This window comes from Lagenorhynchus albirostris, chromosome 20, assembly GCF_949774975.1.
Source record: "Lagenorhynchus albirostris chromosome 20, mLagAlb1.1, whole genome shotgun sequence".
NCBI lineage: Eukaryota > Metazoa > Chordata > Mammalia > Artiodactyla > Delphinidae > Lagenorhynchus > Lagenorhynchus albirostris.
In genome coordinates this window covers 54,304,555-54,330,360 of record NC_083114.1, presented here as the reverse complement: position 1 = coordinate 54,330,360, position 25,806 = coordinate 54,304,555, and the positions used below count along the sequence as shown (strand labels likewise).

The 25,806-nt window shown below is 55.8% G+C and overlaps 1 protein-coding gene across 1 annotated transcript in view; it reads left to right on the top strand.

Annotated features, from left to right (window-relative positions):
• The first annotated feature begins 1,362 nt into the window (after positions 1–1,362).
• Positions 1,363–25,806, top strand: part of RPL38 (ribosomal protein L38) — a 375,334-nt gene continuing 350,890 nt past the window's right edge. Inside the window, exon 1 of the mRNA XM_060135283.1 lies at positions 1,363–1,366. The gene's annotated coding sequence lies outside the window, so the exon portion shown is untranslated. The remainder of the gene's footprint in view (positions 1,367–25,806) is intronic.

Genomic DNA, 25,806 nt, shown 5'->3' with positions numbered 1-25,806 from the left:
CCCCCGTTTAATAGAGCAAGACCTAGAGGCTGGAGAGAGAGGGGCGGCAGCCAGACCTGAAGTTGGATTTTGGACGCCAAGCCTGGTGCTGCATTCGTTTTGCTAGTGAGACAATGAGACAGAGTCGGCCTGCTGAGGATGAGGGCGTGTGTGGTGGTGGGGAAGCGGCGGCGGCCGTGAAAGAGGCCATTTCTCAGAACCTGAGAACCTGCATCTACAGTCGACAGTCTTGGCAGGAGGAGGTCAGAGGGATGGGGGTGGGGTGGAGGTGCTGGGGAAGGACATCTTAGGTGAGGCCAGGAGACGGAGGGCAGGAGGGAGGAGGACCTGGGCTGGGAAGGGTCTGGCTGTCCCCACTCCTCTTACTCTATGTATTAGGGCTCTCCAGAGAAGCGGAACCAATGCACACATACATACATATATACTGCTTATATATCTACACACACACACATACTATATGTACACATCTATACTATATACCCACATATATACACACATGCTATTTATATACCCACATATATACATACTATATATACACACATAGATATTACACGTATACATATATACTACACACACATATATACATACATACTACTTATATATACATATATGCTACAATATGTACACACATATATACACGTATACTATTTATATATATATATATACTGTATATACACACAAATATATAAAACCATATATATCATAACCAATAGGGTATGTAACCAAAAGCATATATAATATTACATATAATATCTATATTATATAGGATATGTATATCATTAAATATAATGACGTGTATTATGAGGGATTGCGCACTGATTGTGGAAGCTGATGGTGGAACTTCCCGTGACCTGCCGTCTGTAAGCTGGAGACCCCAGCAAAGCCAGTGGTGTGGTCTGAAGGTATAGTATGGTCTGAAGGTATAGTATGGTCTGAAGGTATAGTATGGTCTGAAGGTATGGTCTGAAGGTATAGTATGGTCTGAAGGCCTGACAGCAGGAGAGCTGTCAGTTCCAGGTGGTGTCAGTTCCATTCTGGGTCTGCAAGCCTGTGACCGGGAGCTCTGAGGTCAGGGGAAGATGGATGTCCCAGCTCAGTCAGGCAGAGCACAAATCTTCCCTTCCTCTGCCTTTACGTTCTGCTTGGGCCTTCGGGCGATTGGAGGGGACCCATCCATGTGCTTTACTCAGTTCAACAGTTTAAACGCTAGTCTTTTCCCCAAATACCCTCCCAGACACACCGAGAAATACTGTCTAGGCGGCCGTCAGAGGGCCCACCATGGCCCAGTCCAGCGGACACGTAAAACTAACTATCGCGCTCTCTTGCGTGAGCTCCTGCGTGGGGCAGAGGTTGGAGGGCTGTTCACCTGCGTGTCTGTCCTCTCCGTTCTCACGCCACATTTCTGGGCTTCCCCCATGTCTCCACCACCGGACAGGTGGGCCAGGTGACTGAGTTCTGGCCTCTGGAATCCGGGCAGAAGGGATGCTGCCACTTCCAAACCTGGGCCCCCAGAAGGCTCCTCCCCTCCCCTGGCAGCCCAACCAGACACAGACAGCCTAGCAAAGGACCCCGCAGCCCTGGAAGACAGCTGAGGTACCGGGTAAGTAAAGCCTTCAGCCCAGCAGCCCACCGGAAACTGAATCCTGTCGGCAAACACAGAGTGAGCTTGGAGGTGGAACCTGCTCCAGGGCAGCCTGCGGAGGAGACCCCAGCCCTGGCCAAGACCTGGACTGAAGCCTTGTGAGACCTAGAGGTGAGGATCCAGTTAAGCCATGCCCTGACCCAGAGAAACTTTGACGTGATAAATGTGTTGGTTTAACCATTAAGTTTTGGGGCATTTTAAAAATGCAGCAGTGGATAACGAATATACCCATAGGGAAAAACAATTTAATGAAGGAAGGCAAATTGGTCCTGGCAGTCAAGCAGTGCAGTCAGTGATTGGGGTTGGGTTGGTGGAGATGCAGGATGTGGAGAGAATCAAGGGGAACCTTGGGTGCATACAAGGGAGGTGACCGGATCACCGCCAGGGACCCTCTCAGGTGGGCTCCTGGGAATGGCCCTGGGGGCAGCCCCTGTGGATTTGTGGGTCCTCAGGTCGGGGACAGCTCTCCTAAACCTCTGCTCCCAGGGCCGACAAGCTCTCACACTCCACGTTCTGTCCACACACACAGCTGTGAATAGAGGAGAGATTGGAAAATAGGGTTGCGGGCAAAATACTGCTCTGAGCTGGGGAGAGGACATGCGAATGAATTTCTTTCTTCCCATTCCTGCTCCAGTATGTCTACTGCAGAAGGTGGTAAGGAGTGGAAGCCTTGTGCCCCAAGGTCTCTGAAGGGAGGTGTTTCCTCTGGGGTCACCTGGAGGGGGGGGATGGGCGCCGCCCGGCCCTGGGCGCTGGCGCTCTTCACGCGGCCCCCTGAGGACCATCCTGGACGCCTGCCACTGAGCAGAGCTCTGAGCCAGCCCTGCTGGTCTACATAGGGCAAAAATCCAAGATAAGTTAAAACAAAATAACGTAAGATAAAAGCAGACCAAGTGCCCCCGTGGGGCAGGACTGGGTCATCTGTGGGGCTCTCCATGACAGGGTCTTAGCTGTAGAGAGAGGAGGAGAATCCCAGCCGGCACCTCTAGCCTTTCTCTCCATCCGCTTTTCCTCCAGGGCCTTCTTTTGGTCCACCCTCTTCTTTTGCATTCCCGCGGCCAGCATTCCATTTGCATACAGTTCAGTTCATCACCTCCCCATCCAGCGATTGCCATGGATTTCTGATGGGTCCTGCTTCGCTACATCACTTCCTATTGAAAAATTTTCTATTTGCCCCAAACCACTGGTGGGACCAAGTCCAAGAGTGTTGGCCAGACACACAGGCCCCTCACGTACCCCATTCTACCAAGGCCTCTGAGGCCCGACCCCTGAGCACCCACTCCACGCCCCCAACCCCAAGTGCACCCTGAACTCTGGTCTTTTCCCACACTTCCCGTGGCCTGGCGGATCCTGACCGGCCCCCAGCCTACATTTTTCCTGCACTAATTCTACCCCTCCTTCTTCAAAACCCAGGTCAAGTCTTACCTTTCAGCAAATCCATCCCTGACAATTGAAGCCCTGAGCGCTTTCTCTGTCCTCTGAACTTTTATGCGATTTTAGCCTGCGCAGTTCATTTGTTAATTAATCATGCACTATGCAGCCTTGAGACACTGTTTTTTCTCTCCTAGCCTTGCGGGCGGATGCTGTGATTATGCCCCTGGGGTCCCCCACAGAGCCCAGCACTGCACATGGCCAGTCTGGGGGTGCAAGGGGTTTTTGTTGGAATTTTTTTTCCCCCTCCTTTTTGCGGTACACGGGCTCCTCACTGTTGTGGCCTCTCCCGTTGCGGAGCACAGGCTCCAGACGCGCAGTCTCAGCGGCCATGGCTCACGGGCCCAGCCGCTCCGCGGCATGTGGGATCTTCCCGGACCGGGGCACAGACCCGCGTCCCCTGCATCAGCAGGCGGACTCTCAACCACTGCGCCACCAGGGAAGCCCTTTTGTTGGGTTGTATTCTCTCCTTCCATTGGTCCTGAGATACAACCCTAGTTCATTCATTCATTCATTCATTCACTGACCTGTCCTTTGGGAAAAGGCATCTTTTCACGCTCGTCCTTAAATGGCATTTCCTTGGGGTTCTGCTCAAGCCCTGTGCTCTTTTCGTAGTTCCACTCTCCCCCGGATAACCTCAGACATCCACTCTCTCCGCTACCATGTGCTTGCTGATAGCATCAGCGTCCACCCCTCATTGCTTTCTAGACCTCAGGGCCCTGTCGCCGCCTCCCTATCGGACCTCTCAAGCTGCCTGTCTCCAGAGTTCAGCCCAATGCCTTTGAGAGTCAGAGCTCCACGGGTGTTTTACTGGATGGATGAACGAGTGAGTGAATGAATGACCGGCTTCCCTGTGCTTCCATTGCCCAACCTGCTCAGACTCCACCATTGCCCCTGTTGCCAAGCACCTCTGGAGGCTGCTCAGTTTCTATCTGCCCATCTCCTCCTCCACAGATGAACTTTGCTGTTCCACGCGGTGTCACCATGCGGGCTCCTTATTCTCACTCCTAGTTGGCCCCACCCTCTGTTTTAACTCTCCTCCAGTGGCCCCAGGCCGCCCCCTTCATGGTCCAGCTGAGTCTCCGGAAACCTCCCCCTGACGCGCTCCTGTTCCCACCGCCTTTTCTCTTTCCTCCCCATGCCACCTGCACACCTGCTTCAACTGAACGGCTCCCCCCGCTTCCTCTCCCTGCCGCGTGCCCCTCCAGTCACCATGCCCACCAGGCGCCGAGGCCTGCCAGAAGGGCCTCCTGACCTCTGAGTGTGTGAAGGGAAAGGTCCACAAGACCCTGAGTCCAAGGAGGGCTTCCACATGAAGCAGGTATGCCAGCCACACTCCTCGCCCCATGACACGGGGATGGCTGTGAAGAGGACAGCTATCCCCCAGGCCAGACTTGAAGATGCACAATTGGAACCCCTGTTCTAGGATGAGGTCTCGTAAGACAGACACAGACGTAGACTGTATTGATTCACTGTAGAGAGAGCAAAAGTGGAGACACTCAGGTGTGAACGTCAGGGAAGCCGCGGGACGGAGAAGGATGAGTGGGACAGACAGGAGAGAAACACAGCCAACTGGATTGAAGTGGAAGGCCTGCTGTTCACCTAACTGCCATCTCTCCCTCCGGACGTGCAGACCTGTTGCTCTCCGCGGGGCTTTGCTTCTGTGAATGCAGCCCCAGCTCTACTGGACAGATCTGCTAGCATCAGTGGTCACCATCCGTGCTGTTCGTCTCTCTGGTATTGGTTCCCTGGGGCTGCTGTAACAAACTGTGACAAACAGGGCGGCTTAATACAATAGAAATGTACTCTCTTACAGTTCTGGAGGCCGGAAGTTCAAAGTCAGCTGCAGTGAGCCAAAGTCAAGGTGTCAGTAGGACCATGTTCCCGCTGGAGGCTCGAGCGAAGGATCTGGTCCTTGCCTCCCGGTGGCTGCCCACATCCTCGCCTTGGGGTTGCACCACTCCAATCTCTCCCCCTGTGGTCGCGTTGCATCCTCCTGTCCCGTCTGTGGTCAAATCTCTGTCTGCCTCCCTTTAAACGAGTCTTATGATTGCATTTAGGGCCCACGCAGACAATCCGGGATCATATCCTCCTCTCAAGAAGGGAAATTTACATCTACACATTTCACATCTACAAAGTCAAAGTCACATCTACACAGTCACATCTACAGAGTCTCCCCGCCCCACGTCTTTTTTGGCTGTGTAAGGGAACATGCACAGGCTCCAGGGATTAGGACGTGGGTATCTTTGGGGGGCTCTTATTCTGCCTGGCATTTCCCCTTTGGCCCCTACAGATTATATGAGATGAGCACTCCTCCAAGGTCCATGGGTGGGAGTGATGTGTCTGGTAGCCTCTCTCACTCAGTGACGCTGGAGGCAGGTTTGTTCCTGTTTCCCGACTCCCTCCTCTTCTCCCTCATTTTGGGGTCCCTGGTACCATTTGGGTTTGGAAATGATGCCCCATGTCACTGGAATAAGCAAGCATGAGACTCGGGGCATCCCATCACTCCATCAGAAGGATTCCTATTGGGGCGGCTGGTACCATTTTCAAACAGATGAGTCACAGTTTCCCTGGGCGCCAGGCCCCAGCCCCTGTGTCTACCTGCGCGTTCACCAGGAAGTGAACTGCGTGGCCTGACCTCCTGGATCTATCAGATCAAAGAGAATCACTTGACCACCGCCTACCCCCCACCCTGAAATGGCTCCTGTCTCCCTCATCCCAGCCGGATGTGACTCAGAGGAGGGAGGGCAGATGGGCTGAAGATCTGTGACCTTCTACCACTGGGATGGCCGACCCCTCCCTCCGTGCCTGGGGACTAGGTCTGGCAGGACAGACGGCACGAGAGAGGCTGGGAGAGAGGAAGAGTCTGGGAGGAAAGATTAGCTGTCACGTAGAGAGTGGAAAGAGTGCAGGACTTGAAGTCAGAAGAACTGGATTCAAGCCCCACCTTCTCCCGACTCTCTGTGTGACGTGGAGAAGTCACTCAACTTCTCTGAGCCTCGTTTAGTTCATCTGCCAATTGGCAAATAACAATACCTCCCTGATAGGGTGGCCGTAAGGATAAGGCATGTGGATGAATTTTATAAATGCTCTCTGTGTGCAAAGAATTTCTATCATTCCAGTCTCTCTATCCCACCTGCTAAGACAGAAACCCACAGTGATATTTACAGGCTTCTAGAACCAAATGAGGTTTGATGACTCTTGCCACCCAGGCCCTGAGAACCTGGAGGGAGGGGATGCTGTCTGTCGGGATGACTTGGGAAAACCCTAAACTCCTTCACCTGTAGTGAAGGGACTGAGGGAGCAAAGACTCCCTAACCTGACTTTGCTGCAGTTTGATATTCTCGGGAGCAAAGTCCTCCACCCGATTCTGCTTGAAGCAGGGCTCTCCGAGGTGACGCTCTGACAGGATGATGGATGGTGGCCAGGCGCGGTTTCTGACACCTCAGCACACACTCTGCATTCTTTATCTGGAGCCGCTGGTGGCAGAAGGCTGCAAATTAGCTCTCCAGTCCCAGCGATCCCTGATGAAATTCCATCATGGGCCCGGGGACACAATCAGGCTGGATTCAATCTCCCGGCAGACTGGGGAGGAGCTCGCTGCCGCTGGCCTCCCCAGCCTGTCCCCCAGCCTGGGGGGGGGACCGGAATTCCATAGAAGTTCCCTGTCTGGGTCTGAGCCGAGACTTAGACCGTCTCTGACATTCAATTGCCTTTTCCATTTGCGATTCGAGGAGAATTACGTGGGCCGTGCTGTTGCCCGAGAGGCCGAGACCTCGGCGCTGGAGTCTGCTCCGTGTTATTGAGATGTTAGCCTTCCCCTTGCGGACGTATCCGTGGGAAGCCACCTTCGTTGCCTGGCTCACTTTCTGGCCTCCGGCTGATTCATCCAGACCCTTTGATGCCCTGTGGTGAATACATCACCCTCTGCCCCTCGGAGATTTCAGAAAACTTGGCTCAGACCCTCAACGTTTGTGCCTACAGCCACCCCTGGGGACATTATCTGGGCAGAAATGAGTATAAAACCCAATCCACTGGCTTTAGGAATTTTGTGAGTTCTGTAAGCCTTGAGGGATGCAGGGGGAACCTCCTGGGCTTCCATGCTCCCTGGGTCACCCCACCCTCTCCCCGATCCTGGCTCTTCCTTTTATCCTCTACCTTGCAACCGGCAAACTCCTCCTCTGTCCCTGCAAGGCGACTGTTCCCCCACCAGGCTCCCAAGATACAGCTTCTACCTCGAGTGGCCTTACGAAGGCAGGTCTCTCTCTAAGAGGCATCTTCTACCAGCTGCTCAGGGAATGAAACAACACCCATCCTGCCGTACAAGCTAATAGTTAACGCGCAGTGGTCCTGCCTCCGGCCAGGCACCGTGTATGGGTTTTTCACGTATGAACCCATTTGATCCTCTCAGTGACGTGGTGCTGTCCTTGCCCCATTTTACAGATGAGAAAACTAAGCCACAAGTAAACTGAGTCCCATGGCCAAGGTCGCGCAGTAAACCCAGGCCATCTGGCGTCTGTCCTCTTGTCATGACCATTACACTGGATGGAAATGGGCCCCTGAGAGCCCTCCCCCAGCCAGCAGCGCCCTGGAAACCCTTCCAGAGGAAGCGAGAGACCCTGGCCGACCCCAGTCACACCCCAGCTCCCATTAAGAGCTTTGGTCCCGGTCATCCCAACAACGCATGGCTTCCAAGGGCAATGGCAGCGCCGGGTTGAGGCTGAGTAACCTGTCTGCATCCTGCCCGTGCTCCTTGTTCCCTGTTCTCACCTGGGCTAGTCCCTGAAGGAGAGTTAGCATCTTCTTGCCAAGTGCATTTGAGATGTCCTTGTCTCACCTCCAAGTCCCTCGTCTAGAACGATCTTGCTGCAAGCAGGGTTTGGTGTTCTCTGCGAGGCCCCGAGCAGACTCCATCCCGGCACCATTAGAGGGAAACCCACTCAGATGAGCTTGGGGTGCACACCCCACTGCTCCCACAATTGCAATTTTGATTAAATTAGCCTTTCTGTCGAAATTTGGGAGACCTGCTTGCTCATCCGAACATCTCCATCAGCCCAGATTCTTGACTTCTGGGCCGGCTCTTCCGAACCTGCCCTGACATCCTAGATGACCGATCTCCAGCCTCAGTGTGACGACTGCTAGCCTGTGACGACTGCCACCCTCCAGCTTAGGAACCTAACGGCAGAGACAGGTTGGCGTCGTGAGGCGGGAAGGAAAGAGCCGGCTAGTCAGACAAGTCCAGGTTAAAATTCCTTGTCTTCCACTTGCAAACGGCAGTGCTGGAAAATCACTCAAGAAGGCAGAGGAGAGCATTGATGACAGCAGCCCAGTCCCCCTTCTGGGGCCTGTGTCCCAGTTGCTGCCTGAGACATAAGATGACACGCAGGCCCTGCCCAAGCAGAGGAAGAAAAAAGAGGACGAGCTGGAAGCTGGGGCTCCTTGAGTGAGGGGCTGCCTGCTTTCTGCCCTGGTGACGGGCAGCGCCGCCACTGGGGGGATGAAAGGAGGGTCCCCAACAAACTTCAGTGTGGGCGTCAGGCCCTAAAACCCCGGCTGTGTGCCTCCTTTATCGTGCATTGTTATGGGCTCAGCTGTGTCCCCCCAAATTCACATTAAAGAGAGCGTTGAAGCCCTATCCCCCGGCGACTCAGAATGTGACCGGATTTGGAGACAGGGTCTTTAGAGAGGTGATTAATTTAAAATGAGGTCATGAGGGTGGGCCCTAGTCCATATGACTGGGGTCCTTGTGGAAAGAGGAGATTAGGTCATAGACACTTACAGCAGGAAGACCACGTGAAGCCACAGGGAGAAGACGGCCGTCTGCAAGCCAAGGACAGAGGCCTCGGAAAAACCAACCCTGCCAACACCTTGATCTTGGACGTCCAGCTTCCAGACTGTGAGAAAATTCATTTCTGTTGTTTAGGCTGCCGGCCTGTGGTACTTTGTCAGGGCAGCCTGAGCAAACAACTACATCATCGAGCCCAGCGTCCTGACAGCTGACCGGGCCGGTGGGCTGCAACAGGTGGATGGAAAGAAAAGAGTGGAGCAGGTGGGGAGAGGTGGAAAGCCTGCTCCTACTAGCAGCATGCAAGTGGGGCTCCTCCTGCTATTAGAATAAAAGCCCGGAAGAGGGTGGGTGGGGAATCTGGACTTTGTCAGGACCTGCATGAGCTGGAAAACCATTGTGTGATGCCAGAGCTTGAACCCTGCCCAGTCTCACCTCGCCAGGCAGGGTGTGCTGAGCCCACCCCACGGGACCTCGCTTCTCCTCTCTCAGACCCTCTGGAATAAGGAGAGCCTTTCCTTCGTGGCTTTTTGTGTCCATCGCGAGGAACTAGCTGTCCAGCTCTGCTGGTCTCTTTCCTAGACGGCGCCTCCTCCAGCTGCCCGTCCTCCGCTTGTACCCTCAGCCTTCACCAACCCGGTTCTGGTTCCTCCCGCCCTTGGCTTCCTCTCCCATCTGGGCCCCTCCCGTCCCCTGGTCCACAGCCCCGCACCGCCACATCCCCTGCCCCTGCTGCTTCTGTTTCCCGTCAGTTCATCTCTGGCTCACGAGTCACTCGAATGTAGAAGTTCAGTTTCCTTCTGGGGCGTGTTCCATGCTCCTCCCGAACGGGGGGACACGGGGTGCGTTTCTCTGGCTCCATTGCCCGTGGGGCCTGGTGCTCCCTGACGGCGTCTGCCAGACGCCCTTCCCCCTCGCCTCTGGCTTGCATCTCCTCCTGGCCCGTCCTGTAGGATCAAGGAACCCAGCTGTGAGCGTTCCAATACTAGTCCTTGAGCTTTTCAATTCTCTGTTTCTCATTTATTAAAAAAGTATGTGTTCAGCAACATTCCCAGTTCTGTTCTCTGAAGGACTAGGAAGGAATCAAACATTTTCTTATTTTCTCTCTCAAATATAAATTTCGTGTAAACGGTTTTTGCTGCCTCCTTCTCTTCCTTTTTCTCCTCTTCCTTCTTTCCTCTTCCCCCTCTCTCGTTCCTTCCTTTTTTTAATATGTACCTTGAGTCAGACATTTTTCTGAGGGTCACTGGCCCCATATGGAAAAAGGGTCTTTGGTTCAGCAAAATACGTGATCAGTTCCCACTTGTTTCTCAGACACGTGCAGCCGTGGTCATTCTGACGTTTCCTGCAGGGGAGAAGGCGGGACAGAGGGAGCGGTGGCTGGAGGAGCTGGAACCCAGGCACTGGGCCCGCTGGAACCTCCGGGGCATTACCACCTGTCACTCTGTCCCTGAGGCTCAGAACCTCTCCCTCCCGCCCATAGCCCGCGGCCCCTGCCCAAGTCCTGCCTCTGGAGCCCACACCCCATGGGGCCCTTCTCTGACCTCTGACCTGGCTGGCAGACATCCTCTCTGCCCGGCTTACCTCTGAGCTCACTACCTGGGTGCCCCTCCACCTGGGTTCAGCTCTGATGGCTCTCCATGGAGACAAAGCCACCTCCTTCTCCTAAATTGTCCTCCCGGGACAAGCAAATGGCCCGTACTTCTGGTTCTCCCTGACCCTGTCCAGCCCCTTCCTTTTCTCTTCATTAGAGGTGACAGAAACTCCTATCTCCCTTGGTGGAAAGTTTCTAAGAGGTTGAAAAGTTTCCTGCCTTTTCCCTGGAGCCCCGAGGAGAGGAGGGGACCAAGGACCGCGGAAAAGGATGCTGGCCCTGCTGCAGCCTTGAGCACCTCAGTAAGGACCAGATGGGGGGCCACAGGTGGGTGATTCCCAGATCAGCTCAGGTTGCAGGCCGCGCCCCCCTCCAGCCCCTGCCCCATGGGATAGCACATCTCCCAGCCTCGCCCTGCCCCTGCCTCTCCACCGCCCGCTGTCACCAGCTCTGCACAGCACAGGCGCCCGAGCAAGGCGTCTAATCAGACTCTTGGCCATTAGTCCCCGAGTCGTAATTGAAGTGGTCTGATTGGACCTATCTATTAGGCCCGGGGAGCTGTGGGGAGGCGGCTCCCGGAGCATTTCCTCCGCCTGCTAATCTATCTGTCTGGCATTTTATCTGGAGCTCAAAGCCCATGCTTGAGCACTCAGGCATTTTACGGTATTATTATTACTTAGCACTTATAACGCACTTCATCAATGAGAGGGCCGGGCGGCCGCAGCCGGAACGATAAAGCGCGGTGCGACAGATACAGAGATACAGATCTAGCTCGGGTCTGCGTAATATTTGATGCCTGTGTCTTTGGTCCCTTGTGATCTGGTTATTAGTTATGTCTCCTCAAGGAGAAAACCAATTGTCTTTCTCCTGATAGATGGGAGTCGGGTGGCCAGGAGGCTGGGGTTGGGGGGTGTGCAGGCTGGAGGAAGGACACACAGGGGAGATCTTAGTGGGGGTCCCCCAGGGAACCGGCCTGAGGCAGGGTACTGCGTGCAAGGAGTGTGTGTGGGGAGGTGATCCTGGGACCAGGAAGGGAAGGAAGCCAATACAGGATGCTGCACTGTTGGGCAGGTCACTGCCATGGGCAACGGGCATTCAGCTCCACTGGGGAAGTGGGGACAGGGTGAGGGTCACCCCAAAGTTATTCCACCCAAGGATCGAGGAAGCTAGAGCTCTTGACCTCTGATTCCGAGCTCCCAGGGGCTCGAGCTCCCAGCCCTTTGACCTTGGCGCCCCTGTCTGGGCTGAGAGAAGCCCCAGCTGGGGACTCACGGGTGCTGGTCCAGCGGGCGGCCAGGAGATGGCAGTGGCTGACGGATGGGCCGTGGGGTCTGGAAACAGGTGTTTTGATTGAAGGACAAGGCCGGGCGAGGGGCCTTCTTCCTCCCGTCACTCCCTGCTCACCCTGACTGTCCCTGCATCTCTATAGATTGATCCTGGCCCAATATCGTGTGGGCCAGTGCGGGGAGGACCAGGGACCCTGTCCAGCTGCTCCCCCTGCCTGGATCCTGCCCCAAGCGGAGCATATTCAAGGAGAGGCGCAGAAGGTGGTTCGGGTTCAAGTACCAGTTCTGGCGCCTCTGGATGCGTAAGCCTGGGCGAGTGACTTATTCTCTCTGAGCCTTGGTTTCCTCACCTGTGAAATGGGGGCAATACAGCCCTGCAGGATTGTTTTTGAGGATTGAATGAGGTATCGTCCACAGAGCGCCTGGTCCTCTGCCTGCCACAGAGCGAGGGCCCAGCGCGTGTCAATTTCCCTTCCCTTCCACCCCTTCCCGCACCGGCACCCAGGACTCCACTTCCTGTTTGGAATATTTCGAGTTACAAGAATTTCCTCTGAGGCTCACATTCCCAGGGGTGGGTGAGGGACTCCCCGCTTCCGGGACACTGTGCACCCTTTCCACGCAGAGGGCAGGGCATGCCCCTGACCGGCTACTCTGACAGCCTCCCTCCTGATGCCTGGGGTTGAAAATATCCCCATACTCACCAGGCCGAGGCAGAACCACACGGCATCCCCTGAGGGGCCAATTTATGCAGAAGCATAAATATCTTTTAAAACTCCTTCTCATTCCTGGAGACGTGAGAGTCTGCCGTTGCCGCTCATGGCTTGAGGCTTTTCTTCAAAGGGCATCCCCCATGGATGCAGATGGAAAACTTGCTAGGAAAAGCTAGGAAAAGCTCTTTTCTTTTTCTCTGACATATTTTTTCTCCTTCACAGAATTCTTGCTCCTGCCTCAGCCCCTGGCTTCCAGAGAGCAATCAGGGAGCCTCCGGGAATCAGACACCTCCAGCCCCCTGGGGGCACCTCCTGCAGGAAGTCTTCCATAATTACCTCACCACCTCCAGCATCCCTTCTCTGCTTTCTCTGCTGCCTCTCTGGTTTGCGAGCTTCTGGCAGCCATATGCCTGACTTGGGGGATTGCCTTTAAGGTCTGAAAAGCATGTGTGTAGAGTGGGGAAATTGACATCTCTCTCTCCAGAGGGATGAAAGCGTCTCGGAGGACTGGAGTCGGGCCCCATCCTTCCTCCGAGCCTCCTGCAGGGCCCGATCCAAGGCCTGGGCCCAGGGGCGGCTGCTGCCAACTGGCAGGGCTGGGGGGCGGGGGGCAGTGTAAGGCCTAATCCAAGCGCACCACGAGGCTGCCTGCCTGGCCCGGGCAGGCTCCAGGTAGGAGCCGGTGTCTCTGCTGCAGAAAGGATCCATCAGGGCTGAAAGGCCTGGCAGCCCTTCTTCATATTAAAGACCAGTTCAGCGCAGATTAAGAGGACATGGCATCCCTTCTCTTGGGTTTGGGGAAACCATCCATCCTCCTGGAGCCGCTTGGGGCGGGGGGTGGCACAGGCTGGGGAGCTCTCGGCGGGGAAGGGAGAGGACCCAGGTAGCCACATGGTGAGAAGGAGTCCTTTTCCTGAGCCTGGAAATGAGGCCCCAGGGGGTTGTAGTGCCTGGCTCTTTGGCGGCTCTGATTCCCTGCCAGGTGCTGAGCGCTCTGCTTCCTGCATGGGGCCCTCTTTTCATCCAGAGCCCCAAAAATGCTCAGGGGCCCTGGGTCTTTCTTAAGATCAAGGCTTTGGACTTCTTCCAAGGTCAGGAGCCTACCTCTGTCTGCGACACTGCTAGCCATCTTTCTCCTTTGTCTGCCCTTCCTGCATTGCCAACAACCAGGGATTAGCCATGCCTTGGGGAAGGACCACCGCTCCCTGGCAGGCTGGCCCGGGGAGCAAAGACAAGGGGATTGGGGAGGGGGCAGGGATACCTTGGGGGGAGGGCACGCGAGCACCCTGAAGCTGGGTGCTGCGCTAAGCAGGCTGAGCTGGGGTGGGGGAGAGCTCTGCTCACAGCAGGAAGGGCAGAGAGAAGGGGATGGGCATTGACTGATCCCCTTCTGTGCTCCCGGGCCAGGCCTCTTTTTTGTGTTATCTCCTAACGTGAATCTAGCATGGCGGTCAAGAGCTTGGGTTCCTGAGTCAGCAGAGCTGGGGTAGGATTCCAGCTCCCCTGGTTTCTGGCTGGGTGGCCCTGGGTAAGTGATTTAACCCACCTAAGCCTCAATGTGTTCATCGGTAAAGGGTGACTAATCAAAGTCCCTCCAAAAGCTGCTACGTCCTAGGTCTAGAGCTCCCGGCGGCGTCCTAGGTCTAGAGCTCCCGGCGGCGTCCCAGGTCTAGAGCTCCCAGCGGCGTCCCAGGTCTAGAGCTCCCGGCGGCGTCCCAGGTCTAGAGCTCCCGGCGGCGTCCTAGGTCTAGAGCTCCCGGCAGCATGCCCGACCAGTGGATGCACCCCTTAAATGTTCACTCTATCCGTTAGTAACACCCCTGGGATGCGGAAGTCGCTGCCTTTATGTCTGCTAGAGGTAGCCAGGGCTCTGAGATATTCTGGCCTGCTCAAGGCCACCGAGTTAAGAGCTTGGCAGGCTAAGCTCCAGCACAGGCCTGCCAGACCCCGAAGCCCAGGCCTCTCAGACATCCTTCAGCCTCCAAGGGGAAGGGATAAATTAGCCCAGGCCTTGAGAGGTGCCCGCCAGCCCAGCCTCATGGCAAGGGCAGAGGCAAGGCCGCCAAGCTCACGACAGCTAACACGGCCGGGCAGGGCCCTTTCCTTGGAGTCGGTGGAGCAGCTGCTCCAAAGTGGGCCCCGGATGTGGAAGGTGGCTCTGCTCCCACAGCTGCAAACACTTTCACCTTGTGCCGGGGGGTTCTGTCCTTTAGCAGCCTGGGGAAGGGGAGGGATCCGCAGCGGGAAGGATGGCGGGGGAGCTGGGGGCTGCGGCCCCCATACCCACTCCCTCCCTTACTGCAGAATTGAATCTGGATAAACAATTACAGTCTATTTACCTCAGACCATATGGTGCTGGGAAACAGGTGTGCAGGTAATGAAGAGCCCGGCTCCAATTAAGCGTCTGGGAATCCGGCCGGATTCCTGCTGCATCTTTTGCTTGGGCTGAGGCCCACTTACAAATGAGAGCTAAAAGGGACCACGGCTTAATAGAGGCAGAAATGGGAGCCCAGAGGCGCCCAAGATGTTGGGCTGGACCACGCAGGTGATGGAGAGGGTGCAGGGGCAACCAGCGGCTCCCACCCTCCATCCCATTCCTGCTGGCAGGGAGGGCGGAGCCCGGGACCTCACCTGGGCCCCTCATGGCAGCAGCCGTGCACCTGGAGTTGTGAAGGGAAACAATTCAGGGTCACTGATCTCTTGGCAACACCATCCTGGTACCTGCACGGGTGGGAAGCCTGGAGGAGATTCCCGTAGGACAGTGGGGGGTGGGGTGGGGGGTGGACTTGGCACTCTGCCAGAGCCATTTCACCCCGCCCCTCCCACTTGCCTTACTTCCCTCTGCCTTAATTCCCAAGCATTCCACGCATCTTTTTGAGGACTTGCCCTGTGCCAGGCCGAGCTAAGCCCTGGGGACACACAGATGAACCAAATAGACAAAGGCCTTGTGGTTCCATTGAGTTTATTTTATGAGCATGGAGATTTCAGGCATTTTAGGGGGATGGAAGGACAACCACTGAGTCACAGGACACACGTGAGGTCATTTCGGGGAGCGTAAGTGCCACAGGGGAAGCCCGTCCTTTCTGCTGCTGGGGTGAAGGCCCGGCTCAGGCACCCTCTTCAGACACTTCCCAGGTGCCTCCAGTGGCCAGTCCCGTCCTCCTCCGGGCTCCTGGCCGTTCCTGTCCTCCCTCCTATTACTTGAGAGGTCTTGTAAACAGCTGTTTCTGCATCCTTCTCCCTCCAGGACACTGACCTTCTCCAGGGCAGGGAGGGTGTCTGGCTCACTGCTATTTCCAGAGCACGGCGCAGGGCCAGGTGGGCAGGAAGCAGGGTTTGGGGAGGGGCGGAGCAGAGGCTGGCCCGGATCCCCGCAGTTCCATCCTCCCGGGGGAGCTGTCCTGCCTGCTGAGAAGATACTGGCCACTCCAGCCTGGCCTGAGACAGTGGACAACCTGTGACTTGGAGGGTGCCACCTTTGGGGAGGGACGCCCGTGCCTCATCTGATCCCAGAGTCAGGCAAGGTGCCCCTCACCCGTGGTTTGGAGGCTGCAAGCTGAGCCAGAAGGAAGATGAACAACGCCTGTCCCCGTGGTGGGCTGATGGGAGGTGGACCAGGGCACATGTTCCTGGCAGAGAGATGAATCTCTCACGTCAGGTTTTACTGCAGAGCAATGAGGCCTCACGAAGCTAGGGAGGTGGAGGATACATTGCTTCTTCTAGAAGCCCCGGCTTGAGTGGCTGGTGAGGAGAGAGCCAGAAAGGGAGATTTTTTTTTTTTTTTGCAGTACGCGGGCCTCTCACTGTTGTGGCCTCTCCTGTTGCGGAGCACAGGCTCCGGACGCGCAGGCTCAGCGGCCGTGGCTCACGGGCCCAGCCGCTCCGCGGCATGTGGGATCCTCCCAGACCGGGGCACGAACCCGCGTCCCATGCATCGGCAGGCGGACTCTCAACCACTGTGCCACCAGGGAAGCCCAGAAAGGGAGATTTTTCATGCCCTTTTGCCTACTTAATAGTTTTCCTTTCTTTAATTCTTGGATTTATGCCTGGCTTTAGAACTGCCAAACCCAAATCAGCACCTTCCCAAATCGCCCTGCTGAGAGAAGGGAATGTCCCCACCCACCCCTCCGTGGTCGCACTCTTGCCCCCTGGGTCACTCCTATTATTCTCGGGGACGCTGGCCTGATCCGCAGGGCTCTGCCCAGCTCTGTCTGATTTTAAAGAGGATAGCTTCCCTCAGAAACACACAGCTGCACCATGGGAAATGGATAACAGATCATTGCAGGCAAAATGCAGGTTTCACATGAGGGGCTTGCCCTCTTTCTGGGTGGGCAAGGTTTTTGGAGCCAGGGTTCTGGAAGGTTCCAGGCTGCAGCCTCCCTTCCTAACACAGAAGGCAGGAAACAAAGCAAATGGTTTTCGAGGTGGGAAACAAATTGGATTTTTAAAAAATGCCCTGGCTCTAATGGTCGGAGGGGTTATTTATAATCCCGGAGTAGAAAGTATGTCTCAAAATCTGTTTTACATTGACAGCTTCTCCCTAATGGGCGAGATCTCACACATGAGAGGACCATAAAACAGAGCTCTGGCGGGCCCCGCTGCCTGTCTGATAAGCGAGAGCCACCCTCTCGGTAGCAGGCAGAGGGCGCGGGACCAGAGTCCCCCACCCCACTGCCCCACCCCCGCTGGTCCAAGCTCCTGGACCTTCCCCCAAATGATCCCCAACAGGTGGGGAGGGGGAGGGGGAGGGGGAGGGGGAGAGGGGGCAGAAAGCAAGTCCTTGATGCAGAACGATCCTTGGAGCCAGAAATCTCCTGGATGCCAGAAAAGATGCTCTCCAGGACACAAATCTCCTGGCTGCTTTGCAGTGGAAGGGTTTCATGCCCAAGTAAGTCCAGAAAGTGAGGAAATGCCACCTACCCTGCCCCCTGTTGACAGCGAGTCAGAGCAGCTGCGAGCATGGTCAGAGCTGCAAGGAGTCTGGCGGTAAACAAGAAATCCACGTAGTTTTGCTCAACCCAGTGGTTCCCAAACGTGTTTGGCAATGAGCCGCGTTTTGACACAACACCCAGTGGATGCCCTACAGAATGAGCGTTCCCCGAAAGCACGGTGGTAACAGCCGTATTAGTTTCCTAGGGCTGCCATAACAAAGTACCCCAGACTGGGTGGCTTAAACAGCAGAAATTTATTTTCTCACAATTCTGGAGGCCGAATGCCTGAGATCAAGGTGACGGCAGGGTTGGCTTCTCCCGAGACCTCTCTCCTAGGCCACCTTCTCGCTGCCCCTGTGTGTGTGCCCACATTTCCTCTTCTTAAAAGGACCCCAGGACCCCAGTCTTACTGGATTAGGGTCCACCCATAAGGACTTGTTTTAACTTAGTTACCTCTTCAAAGGTCGTATCTCCAAATGCAGTCACATTCTGAGGACCTGGGGGTTAGGACTTCAACGTACAAATTTGGGGGTGACGCAATTCAACCCATAGCAATAGCAATGGATCTCAGCATTGTGACCAGCACCTTGGTCATTGGTGGGATCCTGAAGGTGGGGGGGCAGAAAGGTGGGTCCCTGGCAGAGGGGACTGGTGCTGTCCAGCCCACGCCTTCTAATACACAGTAATGACATTGACAGCAGCCACTTTTGTGAGGCACTTAACAGATGCACAGTACTTTTCCATCCATCAATTATTCGTCTGATCCACATGACAGCTGGTGAGGTGGGAGGTCCCATCATTATTCCCACTTAACAGAAGAGGACACCTACACTCAGAGAAGTTGCGTCACTGGTTTTAGGTCAATCAGTAAGTCGTGGAGCGGAGAAGTAAACCCAGGTGGGCTTAAAGAACCAGGCCCGAGGCCCAGGGGTGGCTGGGCCCCCCTGCACCCTGAGATGGATACGGCTGTAGCTGGCAGCAGAGGCAAGAGTCATCTCAGCACAGCTCAGAGGCCCTTCTGCCCTGGAGCCCAAGCGCCCACAGGTGGCATTTATCCTGACGAGTGTGGCACACGCGGGGGGCCCACGCTCACTTCGCCAGCTCGGATGGAGAGACGTCCCCTGGGGCTTCTCAAGCAGTTTCAGATGAGCCCATCCTGCCGGATGCTCTAGGCACCTGGCCATCAGAACCGGAGGCCAACCAGGGAGAAAGAGCTGGAGAGTTCTCTCTGTCCCATGGACCGGACCAGGTTAGAAAGCACAGAACACGGAGCTCGAAGCGATGCCAGCCCCGTGTCCGTGGAGACTGAGAAATGGGTGTGTCCATCGGTGAGCTTTCTCCAGGAAGGAGACATTCAGGCGGGTAGGAGCTGACTGTAAGTGAAATCAGAGAGATCGCAGCTCTGCAGCCGGAGAGGCACCGGGAAACCAGCAGACTCGCCTCCTGGCCCCTCGCGGCCTGCACACCTGCTGTTTGTCTCCTTGAGCTTCTCGGCAAGTTTCCTGCAGGATGCAGGCCTGTGTTTCACTGATTCCTCCTCTCGGCGCCTGGACAAAGCACCCGTGGCTCACTGCTCTTGCCCCTGAAACTCACTGGGCACGTCTGCCGGGCATTTAGTCCAAGACGCCTGGCAAAGGCGGAGCAGCACTTGTCCTGAGGAGGAGACAGGGATTCTAGGCCTGAGCCCCCGTTCCGGGCCGTGCAGCCTGGGCCAGCTTACTCGGTCCCTGAGCAAGTTCATCTTCTTTTTTTTTTCTTTTTTGCGGTACGCGGGCCTCTCACTGTTGTGGCCTCTCCCGTTGCGGAGCACAGGCTCCGGACGCACAGGCTCAGTAGTTGTGGCTCACAGGCCCAGCCGCTCCGCGGCATGTGGGATCTTCCCGGACACGAACCCGTGTCCCCTGCATCGGCAGGCGGCCTCTCAACCACTGCGCCACCAGGGAAGCCCCAAGTTCATCATTTTAAATGGGGCTAATGAAAGAATGTCAAGGTCACTGTGAAGGTCTAATTGAAGGGGAGGTGAAACTGCTTTGCAAATTGCTAGAGAGCCGTACAGATGATGAGCACAGCCCTGGAGGGTGAGCGAGAAGCAGGAAGGGCACATAAACTTCCAGGGACCTGCCACCGGGTGTGGCAGCAGGGAACCACCCGCAGGAAGACTGGAGGGCACTGCGCTGGCCAGACTCACCCTCAGCCTCCAGAGGCTGAGGTCCATGGAAGGGACATGGAGGCCTGTGTGCTCTGCCTGGGAACACCTGCCATGACCACAGACTCTGTCCACTGCCCAGCGCCAGGGGCACCACGCCTGTGCACTACGATGTTTGTGAATAATGCAGCGAATAATTCCTAGGGAAAGGAAGTTCACCACTCTGCCTCCTTTCCTCTTCTCAGAATCCTCCCCGACTCTGCACCGGGCAGGGACAGTAGCCATGACCCCTGGTAACCTGGTGGGGAACCTGGGGGCTGCATTGCAGAAGACGTGTAGGGAGTCTGCCCCCTCCCTTTCCCAGGCAGCTTCCCTCATGTCCGTGGCTCAGTTCTGGAACACTTCTCAAAAGAAGGAAGTAGAGATCATCCCATTTGGCTTCTTTAGGGCAGGGCCAGGACTCTGGAGAAGAGGGAGGTGCCCAGCGTGCAAATTTTTTTTTTTTTTTTTGTGGTACGCAGGCCTCTCACCGCTGTGGCCTCTCCTGTTGCAGAGCACAGGCTCTGGACGTGCAGGCTCACGGGCCCAGCCGCTCCGCGGCATGTGGGATCTTCCCGGACCGGGGCACGAACCCGCATCCCCTGCATCGGCAGGCGGACTCTCAACCACTGCACCACCAGGGAAGCCCGCCCAGCGTGCAAACTGAAGGCCTTGACCACCTTCAGGTGCCAACCCTGTAGTTGCAGGAGCCCCGAGAGTGAGGCTGCCTTAAATTTTTCATCCTGGATGCCTCACTTGCCTCGCCCTAGTCCCAGCCCTGTTTTGGGGAACTTCCTTTGTGAAATGCTCTGCCCAAATGACACCCTCCCTGCCGCATCCCTTTGGCCAGCCCAAGGGGCTTGTGGAAAAACAAGAGGCTGACCCCTACCTTCCCCACAAAGAAGTAAAACCTCGCCCCACAGTTAGTTCTTTAGAGCAAGCGGCAGGTTCCCGGGATGGGAGTTCAGAGTGGCCAAGTCCTCGTGGCCAAGAGGAGCTCCAAGGAGCAGGTGGGCACACTCTCGGGCCACTGGTGGGTAGACAGTTCTGCAGCTGGGGCTTTGGGCCACTGATGGTGTCATTGCCACTCCACCCCCAAAGCAGCATCACGGCAGGGTCCCTGGTCCCTTTTGAGAGAGGCAATCCCCACAGAGGTCCAGGGATTAGCTTCATCCCTAGAAAAACAAGACGGAGTCCAAGAGAAGCAAATAAGCCAATTAAAAGGCCAGCTCGTTCCAGCAGCTGGGGCGTCACCGGCTCTCATCTCGTGAGGCGTGAGCGGCTTGGGCTGCTGGGAAGGTACAGGGCGTCCCAGTTACACTCTCCTCTGTGACAGGCAGTGTCAAAAGATTAAAGAAATCAAACCAAGTGGCTCTCCAGCTACCCCTCCCCCAAGAATGAGGGCCGCTGCGCGGAGGCGATTACGGTACCGAGCTGGTGGTCAGGAGGATCCTTTCCACGGGGCCCAGGCCCGCCGCAGCTGCCTTCAGTAGCTGTGCGCCGGCACTGCATCTTGGTGGCCTCGTCAGGGCTCCTCGGATTCATCTTCTTTTCTGCTGGCATAGCTGAGCAGAAGAAAACCCATTAAGCACCTCTCCCTCCGTGGCCTCCCGACCCTGCCACGCACAGCCCTTCGTGAGCAGGAAACTTTCCTCCTGTTCATTCTCTCTTTTTCTCTTTTTCTCTCATCGTTTGATTTCCCTTCTCACTTTTCCTTCCTAGCTGTCTTCACTTCATTCTGCCCCTTCTCATGTCCTGTTGGGTTCCTGCCTCTCTTTTTCTCTCCCTCCTTAAATACCCACCAGATCTCAAGGAAAAAGAAGCCACGGTGTGCTTTTCGGTTTTCTACCTGCACGCCCCACCATGGTCTTTGGAATCATAACAGCAGTAAGAAAGACCCACTCTTGAGCACTTAGATCTCGTAAGCCCTGTGCGGAGTGCGTCTCTTGCGAGAGCTCATTCATCCTCACCAGATGTCATCGGATGAGGAAACTGGCACTTGGTGGCTCGGTGGTGACTTGCTGCAGGTCCCATGGATGGAAAGGGCTGGAACCAGGATTGCGAGCTCAGTTGTTGACAGCACAGGTGGCTGTTGACCTGCTGTCCGCGTTCTAGCCTGGGTAACGCAGGAGGAAGAGATGGGTGGGAAAGAATGTTTGAAAGCGAGCCTGGAAGTCAACTCTGAGAGCATCTCCTCCAGACAGAGAAGACCAGGCATCGGGGGAGAGGGACAGGGTAGCAGGACCTCCCCACTCCAGACCCTGATGTACGCCTGCCTGCGGTGGAGAATTTCTGCTGCAATGGATTCTAGCTTAGTCAGCTCAGGCTACCATCACAAAATACCATGGACTGGGGGGCTTAAATGATAGACACTTATTCCCGCAGTCCTGGAGGAATCAAGACCAAGGTGTCAGCAAGGTGGTTTCCTACTGAGGCCTCTTCTCTTGCTTTGCAGGTGGCCACCCTCTTACTGTGTGCTCACACGGCCTCTTCTTTGTGCAGCCCTGAGTCGGGGTGGGGAGCAGTTTGGGGGAAGAGAGATCTGGTATCTCTTCTCATAAGGGCACTAATCCCCCCACCCCCTCCCAAAGGCCCCATCTCCAAATACTATCACATTAGGGGTTAGGAGTTCAACATGAATTTGGGGGGACACAACTCAGTCCATAGCAGACCATCACCCCTGATCAGGGAATGCCACACGCTTCAGGTGTGCTGGAGCAGGGTAACAGTCAGAAACCCCTGACCCAGGGCTTCCCTGGTGGCGCAGTGGTTGAGAGCCCGTCTGCCGATGCAGGGGATGCGGGTTCGTGCCCCAGTCCGGGAGGATCCCACATGCCGCGGAGCGGCTGGGCCCATGAGCCACGGCCGCTGAGCCTGAGCGTCCGGAGCCTGTGCTCCGCAACCGGAGAGGCCACAACAGTGAGAGGCCCGTGTACCGCAAAAAAAAAAAAAAAAAAAAAAAAATTCATTACACAGGGAGGGGCTGGGGCTCTGAGAAGTCCTGTGACTTACCCAAGATAACCTGGAAGGGTGAGACTAGAGCCTGGCTCTCCTGCTCTCCAGCCTAAGGGTTGTTTGGCCCTCCTCTGAACCCTCAGTATCTGCAGAAGAAGTCCTGTAGGACCCTTTCTGTGACGATAGCACATCATCTGTGAGCAGCAGGAAAGATGCTGAGGGGTGGTGATGGTGACGATGGCTTTGACAATGGCTTCTGCTTCTGGTGGCCTGAGGTTGTGACTTGTGATTTCGGGTGGAAGTTTTATTTAATGCTATTACAGCATGTCACTTCCTGGGGATGGTGCCCGTTGGGGGAGGGGTGCAGAGGGGAGTGGTGGGATGCAATACCCACCTTGTCTGGCCTCCTGTCTCCCATTCCTGCCCCACTTGCAACTGAGCATCGGCGAGGGATTGGTGGGTTAAAAAGTGGCCATGAGAAGAGAGCAGGAGAGGCCTGCGCCAGCTAATGTGGAGTGTCTCCATTACCATAATAACTAACCACTTAATAACTGACTTCCCCACTAATTCTAATTGAAACACGGAACGATATTTCCGGGCGGAGAGTGGCAGGCCCAAGTCTGGGCAGACATCTCCAGGGGCGCCCTGGCTTCACACGGCGAAAACCGTGCGGCCTCTTCGAGCCTTCCGCTTGGAAGAGACTGAGGCAGCAGCTCTTGTACGGCTGCCAGGAACCACAGCTGATGATAAAAGCCATTAAAGGTCAGCTGGGAATAGAAAACTATTTATGTTAAATGTCACAGATTAAGCCGCAGAATGGGTCTCGGGTGGGGAGCGGAGAGTGAGGTGAGAAACGCCATGCTTGCCTCTTGAGGGGCCTTGAAGGGGCAGGTGGTGTTGAGAGGTGGCGGACGGGGTCGGGGGAGGCGCTTAGTTTCAGGCTTCTTCATCCTCGGGAAGCAGGTGGATGTCGGCAACCACAGGTGATTGGCCAGGCTGGCTGCCTGTCTAGGTTGCTAGGCGACCTGAGTGGGAGATTTGGGGAGTGAGGACTGAGCTGGTCTCCATCACAGCATAGAATGGGGCCCGGCGTGCCTCCGCAGGGCCTGTGCCATGGACTCTGAGGCCAGGCAGACTGCTCTCACTTACAGTAGGGACCCAGGCTGGCTCTGTTTGCCTGTGGATCGTCCTGGGTTTGGCGCGGGTGCGTTTAACCATGATGGAGATGTAATGTGACGCAGCTGAGCCGCAGGAGGTCATGGAGAGAGGACGACACATTCCCTTCCCCAAGGATGCTGGACGCTGGGCTTTGAAGGACACAGGAGGGACTGCCAGGGCGTGGTGCTCTTGGGAGGGGCTTCAGGGCTCAGCAGGGTCTGGACCAAGTTCTGAAGGGGCAGTGCCACCCTAGAGCTTCCCCACCAGAAATGCACTGGGGCTCCCAACCTGGGCCTGAGCCACCGGCAAGAGCCCCATTGTGTCGTGCCTGGGCCCCATTTATTCGCCAAATGCACCTAAAGGTGGAGTCCACTGACAGGTGAAAATACCCCCTAGAAGGCCCCACTGGAAAAATTACTACAACTACTAAAACTACCTACGTGGGGATGGTTCAGTCCGCAGGTTGAGGCGGAGGCTTAACTTCTGTTAAGGGCTGGGCGTAGGGGGCGAGGGAGGCTGGAAAGGAAAGTTTGGGGAAGACGGTGAGAGGCCTTGAACGCTGTGCTTAACAAGTTAATTGAAAATTAATTCTGAAGGCACAGGAGAGTTTATACATTGGTGCTGAAAATGAGAGGACGTGGCCTGGGTTTCAGAAAGAACGCTCTGGAAGCTGCAGGGAGGATGTGCTAGACACGGGGGTTCCCAGCCCTGAGCCCATGGGAATCACCTGGGGACTTGTTGAAAGGCGGATGCCGGGCCACGCCCCCAGAGTTCCTGGTCCAGCAGGTTGGGGAGTGGGTAGCAGAATCGTGATATGGTCCTGGATTTGCTGAAGGTGATGGACAAAGGCCAAGAAGCACAGAGCAGGGAAATCGGAAGTGGGATGCAAGGCTTAGTTCCTTGGGAAACAAGGCGAGAAGCCAGATATTGGGGCTGAGGTCAGAGTTCCAGCTCAGGTTACTGAGCTGGGGCCTCATTCACCTCCCCCGCCTTCAGTTAGACTTCAGGTCTGGGAGGCAGTGGCCGCTGCAGACGGGCCTGGATTTGAAGGTCAGGAGGATGCAAGGGCAGTGAATCAAGCAGACTAGGTGGGAGAAAATCTGACTCACTGTGTGCGGTGAGGCACCAGCCCAGCGAAAACGCCCTGTTGCCGGGCCCTGGTTTGCATCCCAGGCCCAGGAGCATCAAAGCACACAGCCTCCATCCAAGGCCAGATCCCCAGTGCCAGGGGCCCTGCTCAGACCTAGCCCCGAAGCCTCAGATCCGGGAGCTGGCCTGACTGCCGCAGGAGGGAGCATCTCCTGGGAGGGGTCAGAACAGCAGAAGGTCCCTCCCATCTGCTTCGGCAGTAGCCCGGGAGCAGAGAAGAGGGCTGCTGGGGAGAGCGGGGGAGCAGACAGACCTCAGGAAGGTGTGGCCAAGAGTTATCAGCTAAGGGAGCCCAGGCAGACACCTCTCCCCACTTCCTGGTTCTTGGGCCTCTGTCCCCAAGGCCATGTCCGTAAACCTGAGTCCTGATCCGTCCTCCTCCATTGCGTTCTTGCCTGTGACCCACTCGACAGTTTATTTCACGTACAGGAAATATTTAACTGCGATTGAAGGGAAGCCGGTATTTGGACATCCCTTAGTTACAGTTTGAAGCACAGTTTCTCAGCTCACGTTGGAATGGACTCTCCAGCGGACTGGTGTCTGTGTATATACTGGCCAGCCAATAATATGCATAAGTATTACTCCAAGCCAGGGTTCTGCCTGTCTCAATCTCAGCACTGTTATTCCTGGTTAAAACGGTTCTGCAAGAGAGAACAGTCATAATCCTCTCTTCCCTTATTATTATGACGGTTCGTATTTTTTTTCCCCAGAAGCACCCCAGGGCAGTGCAGTGTCTTCTCTGGGGTCGGCTGCAAGATCTCCATCCGCTGAACCTACTCATTTTTTAGCATTTGGACCCCCAGGATCTCAGGTCCTGGAATTGTTCTTGCTTTCAGACTTTCTGATCCCATGGCCCCAAGTTGCCTCACGCTCTGTCCTGCTTCACTCTCCCGCTCGTGTTCGCCACTGGGGTCTCCGTTCCCTCTCTGCCCCCATCTGTGCCAGGTTTAGCAGCGGCCCTTATGCGGGTGCGCACCATC